This window comes from Pogona vitticeps, chromosome 5, assembly GCF_051106095.1.
Source record: "Pogona vitticeps strain Pit_001003342236 chromosome 5, PviZW2.1, whole genome shotgun sequence".
Lineage (NCBI taxonomy): Eukaryota > Metazoa > Chordata > Lepidosauria > Squamata > Agamidae > Pogona > Pogona vitticeps.
In genome coordinates, this window is record NC_135787.1 from 106,582,770 (window position 1) to 106,601,545 (window position 18,776).

Sequence of the window (18,776 nt, forward strand, 5' to 3'; positions counted from 1 at the left end):
AGCCACTATGGGTGTAGAGGTGCTTTATATCAACATCCCATGCATAAAGATGGACTGCGAAACAAGAACAATACAATTCTGAACGAGATGACAGCCATCGTACTCTAGGACTTCATACTCACACAGAACTACTTCACGTCTTTTAATGGTGTAATAACTAGACATGCGGATGCATATAAAAATGAATCAGGATATTAGTTAAATTTTCCTGATTCATCAGATATTCATTGCTTTGTATTCTTGGGGTCCAGAGACCCCAACAAATATGAATAAATGAATATAACCCTTATATATTCATCCCTTCATTTCCTAACTGCTTATGCCCCTGCGGATCAGCTGTTCCTCAGGGGCATAAGCAGAGAGGGGTTTTCCTTTTAGGTGGCTTGCTTCAGGATCCCCCAGCCTAGCGCTTTCCCTCCTCTTGCTATGCCCTGTGGAGAAAAGGAGGGGAAAAGAGATCAAGTGATCCCCCAGCCTTTGCTACACTGTGGGGCACAGCAAGAGGAGGGAAAGCAAAAAAGAAAAAGTAAAAAAAAAGACCTGATGAATGACAAATTGATTCATTGTTTGTTAGGTCGTGTGGGGCAATTCGTGGTTTGTCAAATTTGACAACCCACGAACCAAGACAAAGCGCCATTTTGGCTATTCTGGAACAGTGGCTTCACAGCTCCTGTGCCTTCAAACCTCTTCTTTGTGTGAGATACACTGATGACATCTTTATCATGTAGACACATGAAATCACAAAAGAAGTTCCACCAGAACTTCCAAAACCTTCAGCCTAGCACCAATTTTATCCAAGATCACTTTATACAGGAGGTGCCTTTTCTCGATACATTGTGTGTAACTACACAATGAATATATAATCACCACATCATATCATAAATGTGCTGATTGTTACATGCCTCCAGCCAGGACACAGAACAAAATCTCTTGCCTCCAATCTCTGATACAACCTTGCTCAACCTGCTCAGATGCCCAAGACCCCAATTCAAAACTCATTGATTACAGGTGGCATTTTTAAATGCAATATCCAGACAATGAGATGACCCCTTCTCCTCATTTACAGGGCAAGACTAGTATTCAGGAACAAATTATTGTAAAATACGCTTGAAGAAAAGGTGACAAAACACCACCTATAGCTCCCACCGGGGATCACCCACATCATCTGTGAGTGACATCCCATTGTAGACGATAATACTTCCCCCTCTCAGACTTAGAAACAGTAGAAACAGTCCTTTAATGTTAAATAAACTGCTGATTTTTAACAGGGACTACAACATGGCTGTGGAGACAGTAACAAAGCACTGCTATAAGCCAAAATGCCAACTGTATCTCCACATCTTCTCTGCAGCATCATTAAACAAAGTCACCCACAATGTCAGGAGCTCATTCACTTGTTCATTCTAATGAGAGAGATGCCATCCTGTGCCAGCAGTCCTTTTTTTTCTACACAGAGCAGACAGGACAGTCTCTGTGAAGGAGAATAAGGGAACACAAACTTGACAACGGAAAACATACAAAAGCCAGTGTCACAACATTTCCACCTCCCTGGAAAAACAGTCACTGAACCCAAAGTGGCTCTTGAGAAAGAAAGAAAGAAAGAAAGAAAGAAAGAAAGAAAGAAAGAAAGAAAGAAAGAAAGAAATTACAAATGAAGATATGAGCGGGAGACAGCTGAAGCAGGTTATACCGATAAATTCCAGTGGGCATAAAGGCTTACATAGAGACTGGGGCATCTTGGCGCACCATATATATTAATATGGAAGGTTTGTCTACAGTCCAGTGCACAGCAAGGAATGTGTTTTCTTTGTCCAAACTTTGGCATCATCACAAGAAACTACTTCTTGAAAACAAAGGGCATTTGTATTTACATTTCAATAGCAAGAGCCTGACCTTTGTCTATCTGCTGGCAGAGAATCTAATCACTCCACCTACTGCCAGGGTGTTTGCGTAATCAACACTCTGAATGTTCATTGACTGCATTAATAATGCTATTAGCATGTGGAAAATTAATTACCACTGTTAATAATGAAATTGTCATCCTATTTCACTTGGTTCTCACCCCTCCTACCACCACCGCAACCATGTACACTCTACACTGCCCACCTATGGCCTAAACATTGGCTGAAATCCTATTGTTTTATGTAGCAAGTCACAAGTAGAGTATCCCCATTGAATCAGTGGAGGGTACAGAGTAGCTGACCCATAAAATCACCACTGATTCAACTGGACTACTCTAGTTGGAACGTACGACACTAAGCAACAGGATTTCAGCCATTGCACTCCATGAATCTGAAGACTGTAATCCACTAAAGTTCATAATGAAATAGATCTGTTGGTCTTATAAGTGCCACAACACTTATGTTTTTTTCCTTTATGTTTATAGCTCAGTGGTTTAGGCATTTAGCTGCAGGGCAAGAGGTTGGTAGTTCCATTCCACACTGTATCACTTGTGAGTAGAGAAAGCTTGTGTGGTCTTGGGCAAGCCGCCCAGTTCCTGGATGCCTACAGAAGAAGGGAATGGCAAACCACTTCCAAGTACTCTCTACCTGGAAAACTCTGTAAAAGGGTTGCTAGAAGTCAGAATTGGCTTGGCAGCACATTATTTTGTTTTTTAACCATGCATAATAGAAACAGTGTCCTGCCACCTTGAATGACCTTCTGCTTCCAATGTCTCATGGCCCTGCTTATACCTTTGTGGAGTCAATTGCTTTTCCAATCAATCCCCATCCGCTCTGGACCTGTCGGCTGAATTTTCTTCCCCACCCAGATTTCCTCATTTGCAATATTTGGTGAGAAAGTAAAAGACTGCCAAGCAGAACCAGTGGATTTGTCAGGGCAGGAAATAACCCCCAGGGATGCCTCAGGCCATTTCACAGGGAAGCGCTAAACAACTCTACCTAAATAAAATAATAACGCTTGTTTGAAGTACTGTAATTTTATTTTCAGATGCAATATTTGCATTGTTTTCAGGTTCATCTCTTGATAGTGTTATGACAACATACTGAGATGGAAAAATATCCGGAGAAACAAATTAAAATGCACAAACTTTTCAAAGAAGTACCTGTTTTAGTCTTTTTCAGCTGGTAAGAGTACTCTCTTGCTAGAAAACCCTGAAAAGGGTCACCATAAGTCACAATTGATTCGATGGCACTCAATTATTATTATCATTAAAACAACAGAACAAAAATTAAAAATCAGTAACCACAGCATTGTGTTATCTTAAAGACTAATAGTTTTTTTCAATGTGAACATTTAATGTTTATTATCCAGTTCTGTGGCATGGAATATATACGTATGTGTGAGTGTGCTCCGTGCTGTCAAGTCAGAACCCAATATACAAGTAGTTTTGTTGTTGTTGTTAAACATATGAAGCCTCACCTTTCAACCTGTGCTGACTACACTGAAACCAGTTTCTGCCTGGTCAATACATCAAATACAACAACCAGCAGGATAAATTAAAACAGATGGCTATGAAGTTGGTAAAAAGGATGATGAAAGGGTGATAAAAAGGATGGTACTACCCCATGACTGGAGAATCACATAGCAATTTGCATGCTAAAATTAGTTTTGGAGAGCAAACATCAGACTTTTTGCCCTGTCACATCAATCATTAATATGTGCCTCTTGAGAGCTCAAGTGAAAAATGTCACTTAGTTCATGGGGAGATTTCACGCAGAATCCTTGCTCCAACCGAGTACAGAAATTATGCAGAAACTCATATAATAAATATATGCTATCAAGTCCATTCCAATTTATTCTGGCCCTTGTCAGCCTTGCCTAGGCTGAAAGAATTCATTTACTTCTATCTCCATCTTATGTCCCTCTGGGTTTGGGCAACTTGCCCAAGGCTACACAGGCTGGCTCTTTCACAGGGAGACATAGTGGGGAATCAAACACCCAACCCCTAGCTCTGCAGCCAGGTATTCCAATTCAGTAGCCTATCCAGCCAGCTGAAACTCATATGAATATTTCAAATTCAGACTGCACTTAGGGACATACAAAGAAATGAGGCTTATTATTGTCTGTATTTGCAGGAATATGCCCCTGTTCCCAACATTTGTGAGCAGATGTGATGAATAGGAAGTGATTAGAAATCAAATGAAAGAAATCTTTATATTGTATCCTTCTCCCAGTATATTAGATTGACAACTTAAAAAAATATACAGGGATAATCAATAGATAAGCAGAGAGAATGTGCCCACTGGCCCTCCCTGACCTCCATCTTCTGCACAAAGCTTTGTTTGTACAAACTGTACAGTATTTGCACATTGCGTTTTTGCCAATGCATAGGCTGTGCAAACGACCCAAAAATGTGTTGAAATTTGCATCAACAATAAAGGCTTGGTAATCCCACTCTTCCTTATGTTGATGATGATCCAAAGGTCTGACTCAGTGAAAGGCAGCCTCTTATGTTCCTCTATCAGAGATGGTTTTAGGCTTGGCTTTTGCCATCAAATATTTCTTGCTGTCTACCCATTTTGATTTATGTCTCATATCCTCTAGCACTGGCCATAATCCAGCCCTTCCATACACAATCTTGATTCTTCCACTTCACTAAGGAAGGAGGTTAGACACAGCTTTACTTAATCCACTTGAGGAGCAGTGTCTGTAACCACTGCATGTACATATATATAAAGCAATGTCATGCCTTCTGCTACCTTGCAGCCTGCATAGTGTTTGCTAGTGGTAAAAAGAAATGTGACTGTGTTCCTTGTTCTTAGCAGTTTGGACTGTCTTGACAGTCATCTTGCAAGACACCTTGGCAATAAGGAAATTCCAAGCCCTGAGAGATTCCTTGCTTCTAGACAAGAGTGAGACACAGAGCCTTCCCCTCTGCAAAGTCTCTGTCATTCGCACCAAATATCTCTAGTGAACCTTCCCAGTATGACTCAAAACATGTACATATTCATGCGTATCCCCCACTCCCCAAAACACAGCAAACACAGAGGAACTGGGTGATTGTCAAGAATTGCACAAACAAATCACCCAGTGCTTCAGACTCTTAACAACACAGCAAAATGCACAATTTTGCACAGTTTTGCAGAAAAAGAACTGGCAGTTCTGCAGAAAACAGTCCTTGCTCCAGTGCAAGAAGTCTACCAAGAGCGCCGTCCACAGTGAGGAGAGGAGCATTCCAGTTCCTTATCTTCTTACAGATCAAAAAAAGCAAGGCTATACAGCATTAATGTTTGCATATCTTTAAATTCATGGACCCCAGCTTCTCCACCCTCAGTTTTGTCGTGCATGTTTCCTGTTCCTGTTGAAAGGGGAATCTGGCTCACTTCTGTGAGGGTGGGTGGGGAATAAATGACAGCACAGGATAGTTACTGGGTGGGTGGGTAGAACTACATCTGACCATGTCCAATTATCTTACCATAATTAGGCCAAAGTGAATCAGGCTATCATGTTCAGAATCAGGTATTATATTTGTAAAAGAGCAGTGAACATATAAATCTGCCCATGATTGTGCCATGCTATTGTTCCAATTAGTCCAGGAAGCAGCATTCCTTTCACCTGCCAGGAAGCGGCATTCCTGGGGTTTTCCCAGTGCTTTCTCAGGCAAATAAATGTAAGCCCTTTTGTATGCAAAAAAGAAAGAGAGAGAGAAAGAAAAAGTCTATCATTCAAATATAGCTTATCAAGATCTCTGAAACTGTTTAGTCTGTTTTCTTCATTACATTCTCGTTTTCAGGGGCTGAAATGCACAGTGATTCCACTTTGATGACCACTGTTCCACCAGAGCGAAGGTCATTTATTCATTGCTGGTCTACCTTTAGAATTCTTTGATAGAGAGCTGTAGACCAGGAACATTTCTACAGATACAAAGAAGTCAAAGAGAGTACAAACAGTGCTAAGTGGTATGTGAATCGCCCCCTTAGGCTGAATTCTTCCATCAATTACTTTAGATTTACACAGTGCTGCTCTATTAATATCAACAAAGTTGGTCCAAATTGATGCCAATATACCTGACAGCAAAATATGTGTCTCCACCTTCTCTTTTTAATTCACCTCTCATCTACAACGCATCATATTTTAACTGCGGATTACAGAAATAAAAGAGCTAATGAAACACTAGGAGGGGCTACTAAGAGCAATAAACCTTCCACTATAAAATATATGTATTCACCATTGAAAGTTTCCATTCCAACTACAATGGCTAAAATAGCTTGCCTATGTTTTACAGCTGTGTTTTTTTTTCCAAGGGGCTCTAAACTCTGTTAAAAGTCATATATATAGCCACAGCACATTGGTTTCTTTTATATGTTTTATGTGACTGGGAAAAAATGATTAAAAGAGGATATTAAACCAGAAAAAGGACATGAAAAACGATGGCATAGATTTCATCTCCACCAAGAGAAAGGGCCTTAAAGAACACTTTCTCTACTTTCTGTTTGAATCAATGAAATGTACTGGCAAAATATTGCAAATGTTACTCACAATTATAGCACCATGAAATAACTCTACATTAGCTCCTTTGATTCACTGGGATTAACAGCCAGTTTCTATCCATACTTACTTAGAATTCCAATTTTTTTTTTAACAACAAGGCTCTTCCACACATAACTGCATACAAAAGTTCATGCATTATGTTCTGTCAAGTTGGAACTGACTTATAGCAACCCTGACAGGACTTTTAAAGTAAGTAGAGTGGTCTATTAGGCCAGATAGGCGGGGTATAAATTAAATAAATAAATAAATTTAAAGAGTCGTTTGACAGTTCCACATATCTCCTCCCAATGAGTTTCCATGGCTGAGTGAGGATTCTAACCCAGGTCTCCTGAGACTTGGTCCATCACTTCATCCACTACTAGCGATTGGCATGAACCAAACTACAAACCTAAGAAATCATGAACCAGGCTGGCTCATTATTCAATTTGTAGCTCAGTCCAGGGATCCTGTTTTGCCGAAATGAAATGAAGCACCACATTTCTTTCTGCTCAGCACTTTCTTTTTGGCAAAACAGATGCCTCTTCCCCTTCCCGCTGCCCTCGTTGTCTCCCTAGCTGGCCCTGCCACTGCCTCCTCTTCATCCTCTACCACCACCATCTTTAGAGACAGTGGCATGGCTTCCTTTCCACTCCCAGAACTGAAGTTGGGTTGCTGTCTCTAAAGATGGTGGTGGCAGAGGATGAGGAGGCGGCAGGACCAGGTAAGGAGGCAATAGGGGAAGGGGGAAGGTGGCAGGCAGGTGGCGGAGGGGGTGGAGGCATTAGCCCCACCCCTTCTCCCCCATACAAATCAGAAAACAAACCACACACCCGTTCATTCTTCTGGGGGTTCATGGTTCATGGTTTCTGGACAGCCATGAACCAACCCAATTCATCATTTTTCTGGTTCACTCTGCACTAGCAGTGATCATGATTTACCGGGTAGTGCCCATCATACACATTTTAGCCTGATTCAGATGACATTGTCTTTGATGAGGAGGAGAGAACCCATTGTCACCTGCTCAGAGGCTGCTATCTGTTTAGCAGTTATAGTTAAAGCCACCTAGTTCCTTTCTTTTCCTGTCCACTGTTCATTGTTCTGACTATGTTTTCTGTAGAATATATATTTTTCCTGGAAGAAATACCAAAGTGCACAGAATTATTACAATTCCAGCATAAAATGTAATCTGTGTGGCCCTTAAAATTACACAAATGTAAGAGCAAGTGATACCTTTATTAGACTACAAAAAAAAATGAACAGTGAGCTTTCACAGATAAAGTCCACTTCCTCAGGCCATGCACCAGCATTTTGTTGATACTGCAGAAAAATTATAATTGAGAGTCCCAAAAATTCATAGCAGGTATTTGTGCCAGGTCTGCTTCTCAGAGATGAGTTCAAATGCTGGATGCAAGCTGCCTTTGGGGTTGTGTGGTTTTAAGCTCCTTCCCCACCCCCACTCCCAGTAGCACGCGGCTAGAATTTTCAGCCTAGCTCTTCAAACCAAAAGGTCAGAATACACACCAAGCTGTAGTTCTGTGCAGAATGGTATCTCTCCTGAATGGCTGTAAAGAACCTAAAACTGTGCAGAGTTTGGCAGCTTCCTGTGGAGAACAATGGGTGAAGAGCTGGAGTGGGGGAAGAGAGAGACAGAGAATAAGGCTAGGGTCTCGTTTATGCAGGAAGATGGGAAGTATCGTGTTAGCTGAGGGAAATATTGGTTAGGAGCATTGCGAGATTCAGAAAATAACTCAGACTTTTATTTTGTGTGTACTTGTCCTATCCCTAGTCAAAAGTTGTTTAGCCTTTTCACAACAATAGACTGACTGTAGCATGAATATTCGTGGACTAAAGCCCACTTCATCAGATGCATAACCCTTTGACCTCTGGGCCATGGAAATCTATACTGCAGTAACACTGTTAGTCGCTACAGTGCTACACATCTGCTGTTTTGATCTGTTATTAGTACATTGCTGAGGAAACCCAAGAAGGACTGCAGTGGCTTAACATCCTGTTTCTGTTTGAAAGCACTCTTTGAGGGAGAGGACCATCTTCCACGCAGTGTCTTAGTCACCTCCTTTCATCACTATACTACTTTTTATTTCTGTAGGGCAAGTCCTGATTCCTTAAAATCAGTTGCCACCCAAACTGCCACAATCCGCTGAAATCAGGAAATGCCAATAAAACCTTGAATTAGTCCCGGGATCTCCTAGAGGCATGCTGCTATAAAGCCTAATTAAATCTGCATTTGCAAAGTGACAGCAAATTGGTTTGGAAAAACTTCCCTGTGGGCAGAAGGTTTGTTATGACATAGCCAAGACAGAAATATTCTGCCAATTATATTAGGGTTCTCCCCTTCCTTCGCTGCAGCACTGGTATGACGCTATTCAGACAAGTCTTAGCTGTGAAGCTTGGCACACAGCATTATTCTGGATATTGATGACAAAGCTCATCAACTTCAATGAAAAGCCATTTCTCTTACTTTTCTGGCTCCGAGCCTGGAATGACTTAGCCTGTCTCAAACTGGGCTTGTCCAACTTGGCAGCAGCTCACTGTTGCTGCCTTACCCTCCGGCTGACAGGATATTTGCTCTTAATGGGACAGCCAGTGCCAACAACACAGACTATGTTAAAGACTGTGTGTGATCTTGGAGTGTAAGATGCTGGCAAGAATATCCCAAAAAGTTGCAAGGGGGACCCCGCCTGAGAAATACAGTAAGAGAAGCTTAAGTGTAGGTTGTCTTTTACGGAAGGTAAGCAGAAAGCTAACAATGGATTATGAAACAGTCTTTGCGCTTGTTTCAGACATTACTGAATGGTACATGAATGACAATTCTGAATATGCCATGGTGCTTCTCAAATCCTGAGCATTTTTTTTCATGTTCTGATCGTCACCAAAGCCTCATCTGTTAGTCTCAATAGGTTTGAGAAAATCAGATGCTTGTTGAGTAGAGTTATTGAAAAACTTATCTAGTTACTAAGAGTACACCTAACTCAAAAATGTGCTCACCATCGTGGGTTTAGAATGTGGAAACCACTTGTGTTGATAGAAATCCTTTGTGCTGGTAAATCTCAGAGACGAGCAGGCAAAAGATCTGCTGTACTGACCAGCCAACAGAAGGGCCACCAAAAGAGGCAAAGAAGGGTCAGGATCAGAAAGGATTTCAGTAATGTCAGATCCAGTCTCTTGCAGCCCCAAAACACAGACTATGGCAACAATAAATTAGGCAGGGCAAAGATAGTCCAAAGTAATTTTTAGCTCCCCTAGGCTGGGAAAGGTATGGATTCAGCACAGCTTCAGTCAACCTGGTATCAGTTTAGCTGGCTGTCAGCCATCTTGGCTAGTCAGAACTGCACCTGAGCCACTCATAACATCAAGTGTTAACATTTGTAAGACAAATAATTCAGATCAAAGCAGATGGTATTTGCACAGTCCCAGTGTGAATCCACTGGCAACAGCAGCCCTAATCACTGATCCGTTTGAAAATCACATGTGTATAATGTTGAAATATGTCTCTTCCTGGAACAAGAGATCACCGCTATGCATTTCATTGACAACTTTTCTAAATTCAGTAGTCTTAGATATAGTTGCAAAACTATTCTTTATAGGAAATAAAAGTTTTCTAAAGAATTAACTGTTGATATTAGACTTCCCAGCAGACAATCACTGTCTGGAAACCAGTCTTTCTTTTTAAGAAAACCCTTGTATTTATAATTCGGTGGCTCCTGATATTTCTGTATCAACTAGATAGAAGGGATAATGAGGGCAGGGGGAAGAACAATCTTTGCATACAATAAAAATGTCTATAGAGGAAAGTCATAAGAGACAAGCACAATGGGATCACAGAACAAACTTAACAGATACAAAACACCGATTAGGCTGTGTTCCACTGACTTTTCCCTGAACCATTTCAAAAATAAAGTTTGTCCATCTGTCAAAACACCTGTTCGGTATAAAAAAACAAAATTAAAACAGAACTTAGGTGTTTTCACAGATCCCAGTTATTAGCTTTTGTGCATAAATTTGGATGTTACACAGTAAACGCACAATCCAACCATGGAAACCAGGAGAATCAAGAATGGGGGGGGTTGTACCTTGCTTTCTTACATTGAACTGTGTTTTGAAAGTTAGGGCAGGGGCAAGGAATGTTGTGATCTTCCCTCCCCAGTGAGGAGGCAATGGCCACACATACTCCTCATATGGGTTGTAGTGAGGCATCTCCTTGTCTCTTTTTGCCTTTTAACACCTTAAACATAGACCCCAGTCCTTTGTGCCACTAGGGAAAGCATTGACTTCAAAGGAAACTCAGACACACACACACACACAAAACCTCCCAAAAATACAGCCAAGTATTTTGGAGCTGCCCTTTTTGTTTTGCTCCAGCCACAGTTTCCTTGCCCCATGCAGACATCTTGGATTATCCAGGTGGTTAGTGAAAGGGCTTTTCTTTTTTAAATTAATTTCTTTGTTCTTACTGGTACAGCATAGCTTCACATGACATGGGTGTGTTATTGTCTGTTTGTAGTTTGTTTTATCTTTTCATAGCGCCACATAAAATAAATAATGAAGACAGAAATTCAAACAAACAAAGAACATTTTTATTGAGGGAACACAGATACCAGGTATGAAGGGAAAGGTAAGTTTCTAAGGTATGAATGATAAAGGACAAATAGAAAAATGCCAATATATCTCTTTTGTATTTAAAGATCAAAATAATTTTTTAAAAAGACTCGCCATCTTTCTCACATACTCACTCTAAGCTCTCTAGACAGACTTTTCCTAATAAATTATAGCACAGATTACTTCTTCAGAATTACTTTCAAACAAACGTCCTTCTTTTTCAACTCTCAGATCTAACTCTCTGATTCTTAGATTCAGCTGTCACACAGATCAGATTCCTCTCCACAACATTCTAATAATGTTAACCAATTAGCATCCAGTAGTTTAATGGCCAGTCACACAAGCACTTTATGACACTGAAATGTGTTGAAAGTCATTTGCATCCACTATATAGGCACACAATGGTATTCTCATACAAACCTGGAATACAGTGGTGCCTTGTTTGACGATGTTAATTCGTTCCAGCGAAATCGCTGTAGAGTGAAAACATTATCAAACTAAATAAAGAACCATTGAAACACATTAAAACCTGGTTAATACGTTCCAGTGGGCTGAATACGTGCTCGTCCAGCAAAGATCCTCCATATGGTGGCCATTTTCTGTGCCTGTAAAATGAGGAATCTGTCCTAGAAAATAGCGGGGGGGGGCATTTTTTCAGCCGGCGGCCATTTTGAAATCCAACAATCAGCTGTTTGCTGATCGTCATAAAGTGAAAAGCAGGGAACCAATGATCGCTAAGCAAAATTCCCCCATTTTAACCATCGTTTTGCGATCGCAATCCTCATTGTAAAGCAATTTCCTTGTTAAGCAAGGCAATCATTAAGCGGGGCATGACTGTATATAATTATAGATGCATTTATACATGGAGAATTTAAGAAAGGATGAAATTGCCACAAGGAACATGTGATCTGTGGTCTACATATCATATGCTTTATATGCAACTCCCAGGCACCCTGCCCACCAGCACACACACCCCAATCATAAAGAACCCAAATAACTAGTTGGGCTTAAATTTCCTCTTTTGTATTCTAGGGTGTGTGGGGGGGGCAGTTTCAACATGTTTAGAGGCACGCTGGCCCTCTCTCTCCATTTTTATTTTTAAAAATTGGGCAAAGATGCAGAGATTGCGGGGCTCAAAGACAATACAGTCTCAGGGTGTGATTACAGTTGCAGTCTCTTTTATCACTGTATTCAGTTTAGGTGATCACAAAAACAACACAGAACGCTGGATTGCTTCACTGCCAGTTCCCTTGATCTGATGCAATTTGATACATAACCACAATCCATGGCTCCCCTTTCTGTCATTCTGTCTGCCCAACAATCCCTTGCTCATCTTTCTTATCTTTTTTTTTCCTGTGCAAAGGTGATCTAGCACTAAACTTCCCTCTCTTCTCTTATTGTCTGCCTTCCATCTTGTTTAATTTGTTTATTATGTAATAATCCTTTTGTATTTATCTGACTTTTTTTATGTTGTAAGCCGCCTATAGTGGTCGTAACTGACCAGATAGGCGGGATATAAATAAAATAAACAAATAAAATAAATAAACTTGGTAGCTCTTTAAAAATCAACAAAAATTGTAACAATTAGAGAGACAGATTGCAGGGGCAAGTGCTCCAGCTCTCCCAAAACATCACGCCCCAGTTTAATACATAACCATAGCAACATCCAGAGTTATGTCCCCCCCCATCCTTATGTAGAATGAAACAGATAATCACACAAATAAAACACAATTTGAATACCTCCAGCTTTTTTTAAAAAGAGAATTTCCCAGAGGCAGGGAAAGGGGACTCTGAATTGGAAGTAAAAAAAAAAAAAAAAAAAAGGATGGCTAATTGGATTTTGCATTGTGTGACAATTGAAAAACAATTTGAATTCGCCCATGCTAACTGTGGAGCGAATCATAAAGTATTCATCAATGTAGCTGCAGCCTCCTTCTTCTCTGTGCCTCACTGTTTTCAGTATACCTTGGAATGGTTATTCTGAGGAGGCCCATTGACCCAGGAACCTTGGTTCACTCTCCCTGATTACTTGGGAAGGGGGCTCAATCCACCAACCTTAACTTGGTCTCGGGGGGCTTGAGATCCTCCAGCCACCCCTCTCCATTTTGGGATCTATGCTTTTGTTTCAGCATGGAAGATTTCAAAAGCTACCTAGAATCTGACGCAAAAGGAGCAGTGCAACAGCTCAAAAGTTTCAACACCTCCAACGAATGGTATCATTCTAAGGTCAAACGGGAAATAAAATAAGTGATAACAACAAAATTAGATTTCCTCCTCGCCTTGGGTCATCTCCTGGGAATTTTCAGAATGAACCTGCTGACAGGGTGTGGATGTTGATAAGTTATTTTTAGTACTCCAACATCCCTTTGCAAGTCTTGCTATCTCTCTGATTAAGTGTTCAATTGACCAGAATGACTTATCTCTCTGATTTTTTGATACAACAGAGGTCATGGGAAGATTCACATTTCTTTTCTCTAATTATACCACCCCTATACAGTTTTAAATGGATCCTGTTAAATAAGGAGAGAGAAATAAAATGGAACTAGGCTTAACCACTTATATGGTACCCAGAGGTGTAGGTACTTTTATCCAAACAATTCAACCATTTAAAAGAGCTCTTAAAGACCCCTTTGACCCTGGGGAGTCTAGCCACAGATAATTTTTTCACATTTTGATCTGAAAGCACATTTAATTCCTAAGATTTCAATGTCTTTTTCATTCCAGTGTGTTTAGGGTTGCTTGCCATGCCTCTGAAGTATAAACGTTCGTTTTTTCCACTCACTTTTAACTTAAATGGGAGTGATCCCCAGCAATGTCTATGTCCCAGCAATTCCAATGAGAGAGATTCATGCAACAATTATCTCAGAGACTGAAATCAAATTAATTTAGAATGAAACTGAATGTGACACTTGGTGCATGATTAAGAACCCTACCTGTTTTTTTTTTCATTGCTCTCCAACTCTCAATTCAATGAAAATTGCCCCCATACTTATACTACCATGTCTCGGATGCACAAGAAAAAAGCTTCCATGGGTGCCAACTGAAGCTTTGTTTCCAAAGTATCATTGCCATGCAAGGGGAGGACTTTTCTTGGAATCTCTTCTGGACAAAGTTAAAGTATCCCTTTCTCCCAGAAAGCAGTCCCTTGTGGACTACATGACTATAGTGTTGGGTTATGATTGGGAAGATCCAGATTAAAATCTAGTCATGAAAATTACTGAAGGACTTTGGGTCTCTCAATTTCTCTCAGTCAAATCTATCTCGAAGGGCTTTTGTGAGGTAAAATGGAATTTTAGCACATTCCATTGCTGGAGGCATTCAAGAGAAAGACAGTCATATTTCAGATATATTTTGACTTGTGTTACTGCATTCTGCAGGGGATTGGACTTGATGGCCTTTTAGGTCCTTTCCATTATTCTATGATTCTGTGATTTGAGGTTCTTGGAAGAAAACAGATTACAATCATGAGGGAGGGAGAGGGAAAGAGAAATACAAGTATATTTCATAATGATGGTATTCAAGCTGAGAATGAGTTCCTTAACCTCACGGAGAGCACTACTTACTGCGACAGAGATACTAAACTGGATGTTCTCATGACTCCTTATGCAAATCTGTTCATGAGTAAGCTAGAAAATATAATCCTTGAAAGGCCAGTGACAAACCTGGCAGTAGTGTATTGATGACAACCTTATGAACCAAGAAAAGGACAAGGAAAGCCCTTTTTAAATATCATTATCGGATCTATTCATCTTATGATCAAGTTCGCATCTAACAGCGCAACTGAAAATACATCTCTATCCTTGATGTCCTCCTTACCACTGAAACCAACGAAATGGCCACTGATCTTTACAAGTCCATTAATGTCCACATGTAAACAGATCACAGATCTTACAGCCCCAGACATATGGAGAAATATTATAAACACCTTGGCTGTCAAAATCAGATGCATTTGTTACAACAATGAACATTATCAAAAGAAAAACCTGTCTTGCAAAGAATATCTGTAATCACTGATTTTAACAAAAAGAAAACAATTACCTTTTCCACTTGAAATTACCTCCATCATTTATTATTATTTTCATACTAAGGAACAACACATTCTGTTTCTGGTGAACATCCATCTGGCACCTCCCAACTACAACAGGTCAATTGGGGAAAACTATCCACTGATAGCAAACAATGAATGTCTTGTCAACCTTCAAAGTAGGCTGTCTCCCAGCTTTCAAATTTATGAAGATTACTTGTGAGAACTGTCCTCAAACTATCAGTCAGCAACCCCAGGGCATATGCTTGCAAATCCAACTGCTGCATAACCTGCGCCACCTTTGAGACTGCTATAATTAACACATCCTATTATATTAACTGAACATCAATTTTGCAGTTTAATAGATATCAGCATAGATGGCCAGGATGCCATCTAGAGTATGGAGACAAAACAACAACAACCTGCTCACACAGTTCAGAAATCATAATTCTGCATCTTGATTGGGAAACTGGAACTTTAATCACGAATATCATGACCAGACATATTTACCAGTGAATTGAAGGGAAATACCCTCTAATTCAAATACATTAGAAAAAAGGTGACTTTCTGGACTTAACAAACTTTGTACACAGTCACATCAGGGCTTGAACCTAGAGGGCATCCTTTGACAACAGTTTACTTCAGACCGTTCTGTATGCAGTGATCTATAATTGCCACCTTGAATACAGCATGAAATGTCTTGCCATAATATCGCAATTGCTGTGTTGCTAGTCACTCTGATAATAATTATTTGCCATCAAATCTGTTCTGCCTTATGGCAACCCTTTCAAGGGTTTTCTGGTAGGGGATACACAGAAGTGGTTTACCACTCCCTACCTCTGGGACCATCCTGGAACTGTGAAGCCTGCCCAAGGCCACACAGGCTGGCTCTTCTGAGATTGCACAGCGGAGAACTGAAATCCCACAGCTATAAATACTCAACTATCCAACAAACAGCAACAGAGCATGGACAGAGTTCCTACTCCAGTCCTCTGAAGATGCCAGCCAGAGAGACTGGCGAAACGTCAGGAAGAACAACCTCCAGAACACGGCCAAAGAGCCCGAAAAACCCACAACAACCATCAGATACCAGCCGTGAAAGCCTTCGAGAATACATCAGTGCTGTACTTTGTGGCCAAACTGTCTCTGATTCTGAACAGCTCTGCTCAGTTTTCACTGAGAGGAAGTCACCAGTCCTTGAAGAAATGAAATATCCAGCAAGAAGTTGGGACCTCCGCACACCTGCACCAATTCCTTCACCAAGATGAAACACAGACGTTTCTGAAACATGGAGTCCTTGACAATTTGCTAGTATTTTAACAAACATACAACATCCAGATAATGCATAACTGAGCACTTTCCTCTACTTCCTCTATAAGAACATCTAAATGAAAAGCATATTGGGATTTGCCTTTAGCTGATCACTATCCTATCACGTACTCTGGCTCATATCCCAATTGTATCATGCTTGGGCAGGACAAGATCAGTAGTAGTAAAGGTAGTATTTAAGCTGCTAATAAGGTAGAGTGTTTGAGACTCTGCCAGCCTGTTTTTATGCTTATAAATCATTTCAGTTTACTTATCTATAAGATAGTCTTCATAATCCCAGTTCAGTTCCTATGCGTCCTGTAGAGATTTCCAGCTGAGCTGTTTGTGATAAATGTACTTCAAAGTACTCAAGTCCAAAGGGGAAAGAGAATGTATGTATAGTAAGTGTTGAAAGGGAGCGACAGATTGCTGGATCTATAAGATGCAGTTGCTTAGCAATGCATGTATGTTGTCAACAAACATACCGCAGAAGCTTCCCCTATGAAACTACATGTATAGATTCAGATTTTCAATGTTACTTTGATTCTGTCTTTTCTTACTCTCCCACAGGAAATATTAGGATGAAACTCCATCAATGAAGGAAGTCTAAGGTTTCCCTTCAATTAAAATTTGGCACAAAGTAACATTTGTGGAAGTATAACTTGCCAAGTTGTTTTTTCAAAGAAGTCCGAGGCACCTTTCCAGAATCTAGAGCAGCAGAAATCACTTAATCAGAAAAGGATTGTCTATGTGAGACAGGAAGCAATAGGTGGGTTATGCTACAACATGGACAAAGTTGTTCTGCCAGAAAGTAGATAGGGTCAATTTACCCTCCCTTTCTTGTTACAGAAAGTTACACTCCCTATTTGGAACAAAACGTTCTCAGTTGTTTACAATGCCCTTTTTTCTTCACAATGTGGGAGGTTAGCAGAAGTGCAGAATTAAGATAACAGTACCAGAGTTTGAAAAGGGAAATGGTACAGGATCCCTCTTTGAGCCCTGCTTGTGAGTCTCACGTCAGTCATTATTTTCATATACCCAACAGAAAAAAAGGATGTGCGTCTGAAAAAAAAAGAGCCAGGCCAAAGAATTACCAGATATTTGGTAAAAAATGTGATTCATTTGATCAACATGACCAGCTGGCTTAAGTAGAAATGTTGGCTAGAATAAGCATTTTAGAATGAAAAATGCAGTCACGGAAATAATAATTTAAGATTTCTCTCTCCCTTTGTCATAGAATTAGAATTTAGGCCATCCAATGAATCTGATTGGCAGGAAGGTCCAGAATGACAAAAAAGTATTTCTTCATACCACATATTATAATTTATGATGACATTTGTTCCCATATCAAGTTGTGATGATGATTACTTTAGATGGCTTTAAAGTGGATCAGACAAAGTCACAGATGATAAAACTATCACTACTAGCCACTACTAGAGGGAGTATGATTCTCAGTACCATTTAGACAGAAAACCAAGGAGTGGATTCTTGTCCTTTCGCCTTACTCATTGGCATCCATCTTGTTAAGTCACTCTGGAAAACAAGATGCTCACCTTTGGTCAGGTCTGAGGCCATTTGATGATTCTTATGTTCTGTCACACCTTGAAGTAATGTATAATCTGAACATCTACTGGGTTTATACAGGAATACATACAGCACCACTTTGTAAAGCCTGGATCTATGTGGCTTCGTTCCAAGGGAGGTAAGCTGATACAGTCAAAGTTAGTCTTCTGTTGGCAAGGTAAGACTTCTTTAATTCAGGTGGACTTTCAACTACTGGCTGCTAAACAACTCACTTTTAACAGATTGGTGCTAACTTTGTCATTGTGTTTTATTTGTTAAAAAACAATACTGCTTTAATATTGTTACTGTTAAGTACCATCAAATCACTTCAAATTTATGGAGACCCTACAGAGCTTCTGATGTGTGTAATTTGTGGAATTTTAAGTGCAGCTTCATTCCCATTTTTTTTAAAAAAAGCTGCTTTCATTGGATTAATGTCAGGTTTTCTTAATATACATACAAGTCCCTATAGTCATTCCCATAGATAGAAAATATAATCCACAGAGAAATACAACTGTTATTTCCAGTCCTTGTAATATATTTCATTCATAATCCAAACACTGAAATAGCTTTTCTTAATTAATGATTTAATCTTTGCAAAGTAAAATGGCACTAAATCATGGAGGGCATTTCATGCTCATTTTGCTAAGGGCACTGGAATGTGAAACCCATACTGTGCTGGACCACCCAGTAAAGAGGTTTGCATAATTCCCCTTCCCTTGCACTGGAAGAAAGTGGAAGGTGGGCACCTCACCTTCCTCCCTGTACAGAGACTCAAGGTAACTTAAAAATGGAATAAAAACGCAGTTATTAAAACAATGACAAATATACA

At 40.1% G+C, this 18,776-nt stretch overlaps 1 protein-coding gene across 1 annotated transcript in view; it reads right to left on the minus strand.

The window, feature by feature from the left end:
* SEMA3A (semaphorin 3A) overlaps window positions 1–18,776 on the minus strand; it is a 212,400-nt gene that overhangs the window by 103,976 nt on the left and 89,648 nt on the right. The gene's annotated exons all lie outside the window — the stretch shown is intronic.